The sequence below is a fragment of the Rhinopithecus roxellana genome, chromosome 10 (genome assembly GCF_007565055.1).
Source record: "Rhinopithecus roxellana isolate Shanxi Qingling chromosome 10, ASM756505v1, whole genome shotgun sequence".
In the NCBI taxonomy this organism is placed as follows: domain Eukaryota; kingdom Metazoa; phylum Chordata; class Mammalia; order Primates; family Cercopithecidae; genus Rhinopithecus; species Rhinopithecus roxellana.
Window position 1 is genome coordinate 12,065,591 of NC_044558.1, and position 12,337 is coordinate 12,077,927.

At 37.8% G+C, this 12,337-nt stretch overlaps 1 pseudogene; it reads right to left on the reverse strand.

Moving 5' to 3' along the window:
- Positions 1 to 2,702: 2,702 nt before the first annotated feature.
- LOC104674189 lies at positions 2,703 to 3,324 on the reverse strand (annotated as a pseudogene).
- Positions 3,325 to 12,337: the final 9,013 nt, after the last annotated feature.

Sequence of the window (12,337 nt, forward strand, 5' to 3'; positions counted from 1 at the left end):
ACATACCATGTACCCAATAAATATGCACACCTACTATGTATCCACAAAACTTAAAAATACATTTTAATAAAAGAAACACCTAAACTTCCTGTATCGGTTTACTGATAAGGTAAACTAATATGCCCACATAATGTTAAAATACCAAAAAATATAAAATAATGTTTTCAAATAAACTGAATACAAATTATGAAAAATTCCACATATCGACAGCAATTATTTTCTGTAGCCTATCAGCTTAAATTCAACTTTCAAGATTCCTAGTTCAATTTAAGACCTTAGACTAATATTAAATTCAGTGACTTCGTGAAAATCTCTGGATAATTTCTAGGTAAGATGGAATACTGAAATGTGGTCACCAATCACAGGTTATATAAATAAATAAGTAAATATATGTAACTTTTATTCTTATTTTACATTTATGGAGTGGCTGTTTGGATTACATTAACAAACTTGGGAGTTTTGTAGGCTAATTCGAGCAAGTGTAAAAAGGATGTATATGACCTTAGAAATTTGTAATATATGTGCTTGAGAATTTTGCACATCTGCCAAAATAGTTATTTTTAAGAGTCCTCAATTACATAACTTCCTGTTTTCTCTATGAAAGAGAATTACTTTGATTAATGTAATGAATAAAAGTAGGAGTTAGAACCATGCTAGAAACAAGAATGGACAAGAAATATGACTGTTATGTAAGGCGATAGAATGTGGTTTGGGTTTTCAAGAAAAGAGTATCTTCGCCTAAATGTGTTTTGTTGTTATCTCTGTCTTCACTGTGCTTCATGATAACTGAAATCTCAATTTAATTATTTTAACTGGGCTACATGAAGTCTGCCCTATATATGCATGGTATAGGGACCATTCAAAGTTTGAATAGTTTATATTCAGAAGTTGGGTCTCCCCTTTTCTGGCCTTCTCCTTTCCCAGATTCTCTCCTGTCCTCCTGCTGCTCATGTTATCCCAAACTCAGTCCTCTGTTTCTTCAACCCAGTAAGTCTACAGTTTTTCTATTGACATTTTAGTCCCCTGCATGGTGCACACTAGGGCCAGCTATAAAATCAGGAAACTCGCTCCTTGATATTACCTTCTTTCAAGTGCTGACCGTTCTCCAGTATCTGCCTATTTTGTTCATACTCCATTGCCTTCAGATGACTGTTTATTTTTTCTTAATATTTTTATCCAGAATTCATAGAAAGCATCTGTGGGAGGCTCGGTTCCATGTGTGTTATTTGATCATTAGTGTAAGCAAAAAATGTTGTGTATATATTTTTAATGCTTATCATGTTTTCCTCTTTCTTTGGACAACTATTTCATTTAGAATAGGTTGACAGTCATTAGTTTTACAGGTTAGTCTACAGATTCTGACTTATGGAGAAAATCTCAGGATGGAATTGGGGCAAATATTGGCATCATCCAGACATTATACATTTTTATCAGGATGAAACTGAAAAAGGGAGCACATTTCTGAATCATCAAGATTGGTGGCTTGAAAACATGTCCAAGTGCTTCAACACACCTCATATGAATAGACATAGTCTATTCTCCTATACTTCAAACCGGGGCTTTATGATGTGTTTAAGTAAATTTTATGTAACAGAACTGACACAGAAGAACTTCCAAGGTTTAAAAAGCTGGTGCCTTCTTGTCACATGTGCCCTTGGGGCCTTGAGCTAAATGCTGGAGAAACTATGTAGAGAAACAAAATAAAAATAGAAGGAGATGCCTGAGGATCCTCAGCTCACTGCCACCCCCACAATATAACATATCATTAATACCTTTCCTGTCATCAATATATAGACTAGACAGATAATTTTTAATATTTGCAGAACTTTTCATTCAATTATGATCCATAGTTCTATACCCTCTTTACATTGAGCTTCTTTATAGAGAGGGAATATTTGAATTTTTTAAAAAAAATATTAGGAATGGGAGACAAAGCAGAATATTGGAGATTCAGGGGCTCAGAGTTGGCTAAGCAAAATAAAAGGAAATAATTGACATCAGATGTCAATTTCAAAAAAAAAAGGTTTTCTTTAATTCAAAAAGTGTAAGAAATGACTTTTCTAACTACACATAAAAAAATTGTAACAGCATTGAAATGATCATGATCATGTGTCTTCATTCCTATTATAGAAATGACTTTTTTCTAAGCTATTCACATACTGGTATAAAATCCAGTATTCTTTAGTACTGTTTTTTGTATACATATACAAAATTTACTCTATACATGTTTGTCACGCATATTTTAGTGGTGTGTATCATTAGTTATCAATAATTTTATTTGCTTTATACTAAACATAAAATACAAATTCATAATGAAATAAATCCTACCCCAAAGATTCATACTCATCATTGATTTAGAATTCAATGTTTTTACCATCCAAAAAATTAGAGGCTTACGCAGTGATATTTAAGTACATATATGTGGTACAAATTACAATGGAAAACAACAATGATTTCCTGTTAAAAGCTGTGAGTTCTTAATTATAAATAGAGATAATGAATTTTTCACATGAAATACCACACAATGAACTATCATAAAATATACCTACCATATATGTGAAATACATTAGGCTTCATAATTTATGGTCAATGTTGTTATTCATACACATGAAAACACACACACACACACACACACATATGTACATATATATGTAACTTTTCTGGGTATCTGTTTTGAGGTTATGTAAATATATACACTAAGGAAAAATGAATGGAAATATAAAATGTTCGAGACACCGTCAGTTTCTTTTCTTCTAGAAGACACACAATGCTCCCCTTGTGAATCTATGGAGTTCAGGGTTTCTGTTATTTCACTCAGCATGTCACCTGCCATAAAACTGAAAGAAAGGTCTGTTTTAGCTTCTTACTTCCCATAATCAGGAAGAATGAGTGGAAGGAATGATACATGATTGCCAAGAGTTTGGCAAAGCAGGAATACAAGTTTGCTCTGCTGTATCCTTGGATTCCAAGTTGATGTGATTAGACACAGAAAGTAAATGGCAAATAACATGAGGAAGGAGATCACAGTTTGCAAAGCTTTTATGTGGACCTTGGTGCTGAGATCTTGAGATCCTTTGCCATGGACCTGCATCTTCTTGAGATGTTTACATGGAAAACAGATGAACAGCAGAAAAGATATTAGTGTTAGAGTAAAGGGTGTGAAGTTTGCTAGTGTGGTTACAGTCATGTTTGAAAGGTGTATTGCATTCCTCAATTTGATCTTCCAAGACAAATTTCCTTTATATTCTTTTCTTCACACACCCTCATCCGTGGTTACCAGAGCAAGATTACAATCAAAAATACCAAGGGTCCCAACAGTATCATCAAACCAACATTCTTTTTTTTTTTTTTTTTTTTTTTGAGACGGAGTCTTGCTCTGCCACCCAGGCTGGAGTGCAGTGGCCGGATCTCAGCTCACTGCAAGCTCCGCCTTCCGGGTTTACTGCCATTCTCCTGCCTCAGCCTCCGGAGTAGCTGGGACGACAGGCGCCCGCCTCGTCGCCCGGCTAGTTTTTTGTATTTTTAAGTAGAGACAGGGTTTCACCGTATTAGCCAGGATGGTCTCGATCTCCTGACCTCGTGATCCGCCCGTCTCGGCCTCCCAAAGTGCTGGGATTACAGGCTTGAGCCACCGCGCCCGGCCCAAACCAACATTCTTAATCCTCTTTTCAGGTGGAGAAAAAGAAGGTTGGAGAAATTGGCAATCTTGAGCCAATAAAATATGCTGAGGCTAGTAGCAACCAGATGCTGAAATGGTCGATTATTGCTGAGACATTAGAAGCAACAATTCTTACTTCTGAACTATATAAAGCCAAATTAAACACAATTGCATACTGACATAATGATATGCCTCAGAGTAAACCAATTCTGGAGACCACTATAGCAGTGAGAATTTGGTCAGCTGAGGAGATCTTTCCTGTCTTAACTCATTCATTGACATTTACGAGAGTTATGAAGCCATTGGCAACATTTCCAAGAACACATGCAAATACTACCAGAATTGATAAAATAATAAGCAGAAAACATACCATGTTTGAACAAACAAAAAGAAAGGAAAAATGCAGGCTTAATAACACTAGTTGTGATTCCCTTAATATCCAGACCTTAACTTCAATAAACACTTGATTTCTAAATGTGCAATAACATTGTCTGCCTTTAAATTCTGTGACTAACATCAACAGGAAAGCACCAGCATATGCTAATGGATGAGGCCAAAGCTGTCTTTATAGAAATACAAATATTGTTATTCTCAAAACAGCTCAAATTCACTCCTCCTCATACACTGCCTGTCTTGCTATATGCTGAAATATTTTACATTTATACTGAGGCTGAAGTGAAAGTGAATTCCCATGTGTTAGTATGCAAATAAAGACATATTCTTTTTCTCTGTTTTGCAATTATTTTCCTTGTTTAACCTCTCCATAATTTGGGTCCAGAATCTTCAGTTTTTACATAGGGAAATTTTAAAACCCAGTAAATGTATCATGCAGGAAATGTCTAAATTGTTTAAGGAGCTTGGTCATAACTAGGATAATACCAGTATGGTTTTTTTTAATACCAAATGTAAATACCAGAATCTAAACCTTATATCAAAATCATCCAAGATTATCTTGGAAAGTTCTGGGAGACAAATACACCTTAAAATCTGGTTTCTGATAACCAATAAATTCATATGACATCATTGTTAATAAGCTCCTAAATACATAGACACACATGCACTGACACCCTTAGGGGATGCAAGAAATTATTTTCTTGTAATTCCTGAATTGGAAAATGAGTTTCCAGGAGGTCATCCAGGTGGAATTAGTCGTATTCCACTCAGGGTTGTAGGACAATGAATAATATTTATCAAACATGTTTCTCATGCTTCAGCCTGCCGAGAACACCTCAGTCGTGGAGACCCGAATCCAGTGGGCCTAGAGGAATTAAAGACAGACACATAGAAATACAGCATGCAGAGTTGGAAATCAGGGGTCCCACAGCCTCCAGAGCTGAGAGCCCTGAACAGATTTGCCCACATATTTATTCACAGCAAGCCAGTGATAAGCATTGTTTCTATATATTATAGATTAACTGAAAGCATTCCTTAGGGGAAACAAAGGGATGGGCTGAAACAAAGGAATGGGTTTGGCTAGTTATCTGCAGCATGTCCTTTAGGTGCAGATCACTCATGCTATTGTTTATGGTTCAGGAATGCCTTTAAGCAGTTTTCTGCCCCGTGTGGATCAGGTGTTTCTTGCCCTCATTCCAGTATATCCGCAACCTTCAGCATGGACATCATGGCCATCACGAACATGTCACAGTGCTGTAGAGATTTTGTTTATGGCCAGTTTTGGGGCCAGTTTATGGCTAGATTTGGGGGCCTGTTCCCAACATGTCCCCCATCTTTTTTTTTTGTTTTTCAAAGTGATAAAAGCAAAAGCAACCTTATTACGGTGAGCTACTTCTCACAGGAGTCAGATCCTCATCTGCAGACTACGTAAAGACAAACAACACAGATTAAAAGCACTATCATCATTGAAATCACAGAGCTTTGAAGTGTTTTCATCCATTTTAATGGGTTACTAGCTGCTAATCTGTCTGCAGCTCCTTCAAGCACTCCAGTTCCTGGCATTAAGGTTAGGTGTGCCTGGGATGCTTTAAATATTTGTTCTTTTAATTTTGCAATTTTCAAAGACAAGTTTGTAGAGTATCCTTCTACATGCCTTTTTATTCTTTCCCAAATTTTGATCTTATTAAGAGCCATTAAGAGTTTCCATAAATTCTTATGTTTAATTCCTCCAGTGGGCCATATCACTGGAGGTTGAGGTGCCACTATACCACCATGTTTCCAGATAACAGGAACTCTTGCCATATTTCTTATCATTTCTACCATCTGACCATTTTGTTCATATCAGTTGAACATAGTGTGGCTGTGGCACACAGACTGAGAGGTGCAATTCAAGCTAAACATCCCCTTAGGGGACCAATCAATAATGATTCCGTAGGAATCACTGTGCAGCACCTCTGCCTGTTCTGCAATGCAATCTTCCTAAACAAATATGTTCATTTTTTTCTGGCCAGGTCCAATTCTGTTTACAAATTGGTTTTTGAGAGAGGTATACCTAAATTATAGGAGCAGATTTATTATGGTAAATACTAAGGTCAGAAAGCATGTTTAAGTGTGTCATAGAGTGATTACATCCAGGTGTTATTGCCATCCAAGATTGATAAATATGCCCAATAAGTATAATTGTTCTCTGTGTCAGCCTTGTTGAAGGAATACTCATGGCAGTGGTGATCACCACTATCATAGTTACCATTAAATTACTCATTGCAACTGGTTGTCCCTCTTTCCTCAGGTTTTCTTCCACCAACTGTGACAGCTTCTTGATCTGTCCCCAGGCAGGTGGCTGTGTTCAACGTGTGTTGCTTGTGACAGTCGGGGTCTTCCTCAGCATCAGTCTTGACATGGCTGTAACTGAGGGGTCTTTGGGATCTTCCCAGAAACTCTTCCTTGGCATCTGGCTCATAAGGTTTCAGGTGTCTTGATGGTATCCAAATTGGCTGTGAATTCGGTCCTGGAGAAACACAAGCATAACCTCTACCCCAAATTATTATTTTACCTATTTCTCAACTTTTGTTATCAGATCTCTCCACCAAACCTGTTGTTCTGCTTCTATCTTTGCAGCTGGTTTCTGTAGATGTTGTTCAGCTGCTGATAACATCTGGCCTTTAGGCAGGCTAAAAGAATTTGAAGTTAATAATGCTAGATTCCGTTGCATCTGAGGTGTCCTATAGTTCCTACTATCCCCACCCCTCTGCTTTTGCAACCGCTGTTTCAGGGAGAGATTCATGCTTTCCACTATGGCTTGTCCTTGAGAACTATATGGAATACCGGTAATGTGTTTAATATTCCATACAGAGAAAAGTGTAGCTAGAGCTTGGCTAGTATAGCCTGACATTATCTGTTTTAATCAAAGCTACAATGACCGTCACTGCAAAACACTGCAAAAGTTGATGTTTAATACAGGCAGAAGACTCTCCTGATTGGCATGTAGCCCAGATAAAGTGAGAAAAGGTGTCCACACATACATGTACATAAGCTAGTCTCACAAATGAGGGAACATATGTGACATCCATTTGCCAAAGAGAATTAGGTCCCAATCCTCAAGGATTAATTAATCCTGTAAAAGATGAGGAGTGCACCATTTGGCAAGTTGGGCATCACTGGATAATACCTTTAGCTTCTTTCCAGGTAATGCTGTATATGCATTTGAGACCAGAGACATTAACATGGGTTCAATTGTGAAAGTGTCTAGCACTAAATATTGCAGTAGCAACTAGATGATCAGCCATTTGATTCCCTGAAGTCAAAGGTCCTGGAAGAGGTGTATGAGCCCTAATGTGAATGATGTAAAAGGGTGCATTCTATTCCTAGCTGCTGTTTGCAATTGGGTAAATAAAGTCATCAGTTGTTCATCTGTATGAAATCATAACTGAGCATTTTCAATTAACTGTGTGAAATGAACCAAGTATGAAGAATCAGAAATCACATTAATAGGCATATCAAAAGCAGTCAATACCTCAATTACAGCTACAAATTCTGTTTTTTTGAGTTGAAGTATAGGGCGTCTGAAAAACTTTACCTTTGGAGCCAGAATAAGAAGCTTTACCATTACTAACCCATCTGTGAAAACATTCTCAGCACCTTCAATTGGTTTAAATTTAGTTATTCTAGGGAGGATCCAATTAGTTAATTTCAAAAATTGTAACAGTTTCGTTTTAGGAAAATGATTATCAAGAATGCTCACAAAGTCAGCTAAATGGGTTTGCCAAGTAAGACTATTTATAAAAGCTTGTTGTATTTGTGCCTTTGTGAGAGAGACAATAATTTTTCCAGGATCGTATACAAGTAATAACAATCTGAGTTTTCCCATTACCTATCATAGTAGCAATTTGATCCAAATAAGGAGTTAGAGTCCATGAATTAGTATGTGGCAGAAAAAGCCATTCTACTAAGTCCTGTTCTTGGACAGTAACACCAGTAGGTGAATGCTGAGTTGGAAAAATTAGCAGATCTAGAGTCTTCTCTGGATCTATTCTATTTATTTGAGCTTCGTGGACTTGTTTTTCAATCAACTGTAACTCTGCCTCAGCCTCCTTTGTTAATTGTCAAGGGCTAGTGAGACTAGGATCTCCTCTAAGGATAGAAAGTAGATTACTCATGGCATAGATAGTAATGCCTAGAGCAGGTCATATCCAATTAATGTTCCCTAGTAATTTTTGAAAGTCATTTAATGCTTTCAATTGATCCCTATGTATGGTTACTTTCTGAGGCACTACTGTAGTTTCTCGTTTACTAAGGTCCCCAAATAGGAGTGAGGAGTAGTAGTCTGAATTTTGTCAGGAGTTATAATTAAACCAGCATGGGACATTGAATTTTGCAAGTGATCATAACATTGGAGTCATATTTCTTGAGTGGGGGCAGCACAAAGTTTATCTTCCAAATAATGATTAATGTAACAGTATGAAAATTTTTTACGAGTAGGTTCAATTGCTTCCCCTACATACATCTGGCAAATAGTTGGACTGTTAAATATGCCTTATGGCAACACTTTCCAGTGAAAATGCTTAGCAGGCTGCAGGTTGTTTACTGCAGGAATTGTAAATGCAAACTCTTCACAGTCTTGCTCAGCTAAGGGATAGCAAAGAAACAGTCTTTTAAATCTATGACTATTAAAGGTCACAGCAGAAGAAGTCAATCCTGACTGTATAGGTTTTATAACTGAATTAATGACTCTTAAGTCAGTTAACATTCTCCATTCACCTGATTTTTTCTTAATTATGAAAACTGGAGAACTCCAAGGGGAAATTGTTGGAGCTATGTTTTGTTTTTTTGTTGGTTTTCTAATTGTTCAGCAAAGAGGTCCTCTGAAACCTCCAGTTTCTCTTTACTTAACGGCCATTGTTGTATCCAAATTAGCTTATCTGCTAACCATTTTAAAGGTATAGGTTCTGGAGACTTAACAATGACCACCATCAAAGATGATACCCAAAACCTTGGTGGGAACTTTGTCTTCCCACTTGAAGAGGTTCCTTCAAACCTTGCAAATTTTTCCTAGTCCCATACCAGGGACATACACTATTTCATGCATCATATGTTGACTTTGAGGGCTGTATAATTGCTCTGGAATTAGAACTTGTGCTCCCCTTTGTTGTAATAAATCTCTCCCTCATAAATTTACAGGTACAGAAGTTATAATTGGTTGATTAGTTCCAGGTTGTCCTTTGGGCCCTTCACAATGCAAAATATAAATACTTTGATATATTTCAGGGGCTTTACCAACTCCAACTTTGTTAAATTGAGTGGGTTGAATTGGCCATGTGGATGGCCAATGCTTTAGAGAAATGATTGAAATGTCCTCTCCTGTATCTACCAAACCTTTAAATTTCTTTCCCTGAATATTTACTTCAAAGGTAGGACATTATCAGTAATTCAGTTCACCCAATAAGCTGCTTTGCCTATTTGTGCTTCCAAATCCTCCTCTTCATTTAATTTCACTTTTCCCCATTTCCACATATGGCACAATCAGGAGCTGTGCTATACACTCTCCTGGCTCTGTTTCCCAGGGAACAGAAGTAGATACAACAATTTGAATTTCCCCATTGTAATCTGAATCAATGACTTCTGTATGTATTTGTACTCCTTTTAAATTTAAACTAGACCTTCCTAGAAGTAATCCTATCATCCCCACTGGCAAAGGTCCACAGACTCCTGTTGGGGCCTTTTGCAGGGGTCCCCCAGGCAGAAGACTCACAGCTTTTGTGCAGCATAAATCTACTGTGGCACTACCAGCTGAAGTGGGGGACAGTCATTGTACAGGGGTGAGGGAATGGCCTGAGCCAGAAATTCCCCAGTTTGGAATGAGGCCCAGGACAGACTCCTCATGGCATTTCCTGAAATTGGGTTTCCATCTTTATCAAATTTAGAATGACACTGATTAGCCCAATGTTTTCCTTTTTTGCATTTTGGACATATTTCAGGCTCAGCAGTTTTCATTTTCCCCTGTCTAGTGGCCTGACTAGCTGATTTTTTCTACATTCTTTTCTAGTATGACCATGCTTCTCACAGTTAAAACAAGCTCCAGGAAACAGAATATTTCCTTTATCCACTCTCAGTCCTGCCATTGCCTGGGCTAGCAGAATAGCCTTATGCAGATTACCTCCGATTCCGTCACAGACCTTGATATAATCAACTAAATGTGGTTTCCCTAAAGGCTTAAATGTAGCTATAATATTTCCCTGTTGATCAGGTGGGTGTATTCTAACAGGGAATGGCCAAGCTTCTAAATCACCCTCTCATCTAGCTTGCTGAATTTCTGCCTGAATAGAACTGAGAGCAGTTGCTCAAGGCGCTTCTCAAACAGTCACTGGGGCAACTACTTTTCACCCAGTGTCCTCCAGAAAAGAAAGATCTGGAGAGTCAGGCCACTCTTTTCCTTCAAAATAAGGAGGGGGTAGGGATGAACCTCTTCCTCCTTTGCTGCTTCAGCTTTAGTTTGCAAACAAACCTGCTCTGTCATTTCTTCTGTTACTTCATTATACTCTCCTTCCCCCTTATTATTAGTGTGAAAATATGCTTCCAAGCTCCCCTTCTTACTCACCATGGGGATTGCTTAAGAGTACTTGAGTGTACTCCAGCTTAGTTCCATGTTCTCCAACCATCACTCCGGTGACCCTTTGACGTGCGTTTGATCCCAATGTATGGGTGCCACTTGCTGAGACCAGCTCAGTCGTGGAGACCCCAACCCAGCAGTGCTAGAGGAATTAAAGACACACACACAGAAATATAGCATGTGGAGTGGGAAATCAGGGGTCTCACAGCCTTCAGAGTTGAGCGTCATAGACAGCAAGTCAGTGATAAACATTGTTTCTATAGATTATAGATTAACAGAAATTATTCCTTAGGGGAAACAAAGGGATGGGCTGAAACAAAGGAATTAATCTAGCTAGTTATCTACAGCAGGAACATGTCCTTAAGGCACAGATAACTCATGCTATTGTTTGTGGTTCAGGAATGCCTTTAAGGGGTTTTTTGCCCTGGGTGGGCCAGTTGTTTCTTGCCCTCATTCCCTAAACCCACAAACTTCAGCATTGGCATCATGGCTGTCATGAACATGTCACAGTGCTGCATAGATTTTGCTTATGGCCAGTTTTGGGGCCAGTTTACAGCCAGATTCAGGAGCCTGTACCCAACATAGGCCTTTGGTAAATTTACTCTCAACTCTAAATAATTAAATTAATTAAATTAATTATTTAATTAAAATATTCAGCAATTTTGCAAATATTTCTAAGTACCCTACACTTTGTCATATAATCTTGCAGTATCCTCCCATCACAGGCTGGTTGACTACCTGCAACTTGGACTCTAAATTCACTCATGTAATTTGTTCCAGGGAACAGGAAATTAGCAGACTTTATGCAGAGATTTAAGATGGCTTCCATATTGGAGCTTCTTGCTCTTCTCCATTCACCATGAGGACATCATCTGGCTACTACACTATTCCCAGAAGAAGAATGTGAAACTAGTGGAGTCAGAATGCAACTGCCTTATCTAACCTAAATCAGCCAAAATAGCTTCGAAATGCAGTACATGGCCCATCTCCAATCTCCACAGCCATCCACCAAACCTAGCTTACAAAAATGAAATCCAAAGACATATGAGACATAAATATCTAAGGCAGTTTTGGAGGATTTTCTCTTGCAGAAAAACAAAAGTGATATAAGTATTCTGCCAAGACGAGACTGGGAAACATGTCCACCCTCATTGTGTCAGGAATTCAGGATCCAAGGGTGGAATAATAGATGGAGAATGTCAAAGTTTTTTCATATGAAGTAGATAATTAATGCTAGAAGAAACATCTGCTGAAAACTCGGGTTGGCAGGAAGCATCATGTCAAATTTTCAATAGTTACAATTAAAATAAAAAAGTTTCTAATTAAAATCTTTTACAGTTGTACATGAATGTATACAAATAGTGGATTTTTCCCTTCAGTATATAATGAGCAGAGTCATAATAATTTTCATGGAGCATGTCTTCTAATTACTAATTTTTACATTATAACTAGACCTGCACACTTAGAAATGGGCCAAAACATAAATGGAAAACGTAGCAATGTGTCATAAACACTCATGTAACTATTATGTAGGGCAAGACATGGAACATTGTTAAGAGCCTAGGTTTACCTCAATGCCACTTTCCAATTCGCTACACCTTTCTTCACACCTCCTATGATAAGCAACATCCATAATTTATGATGATCTTTTTAAAGTTTTCTTTACTAGTTTACCAACT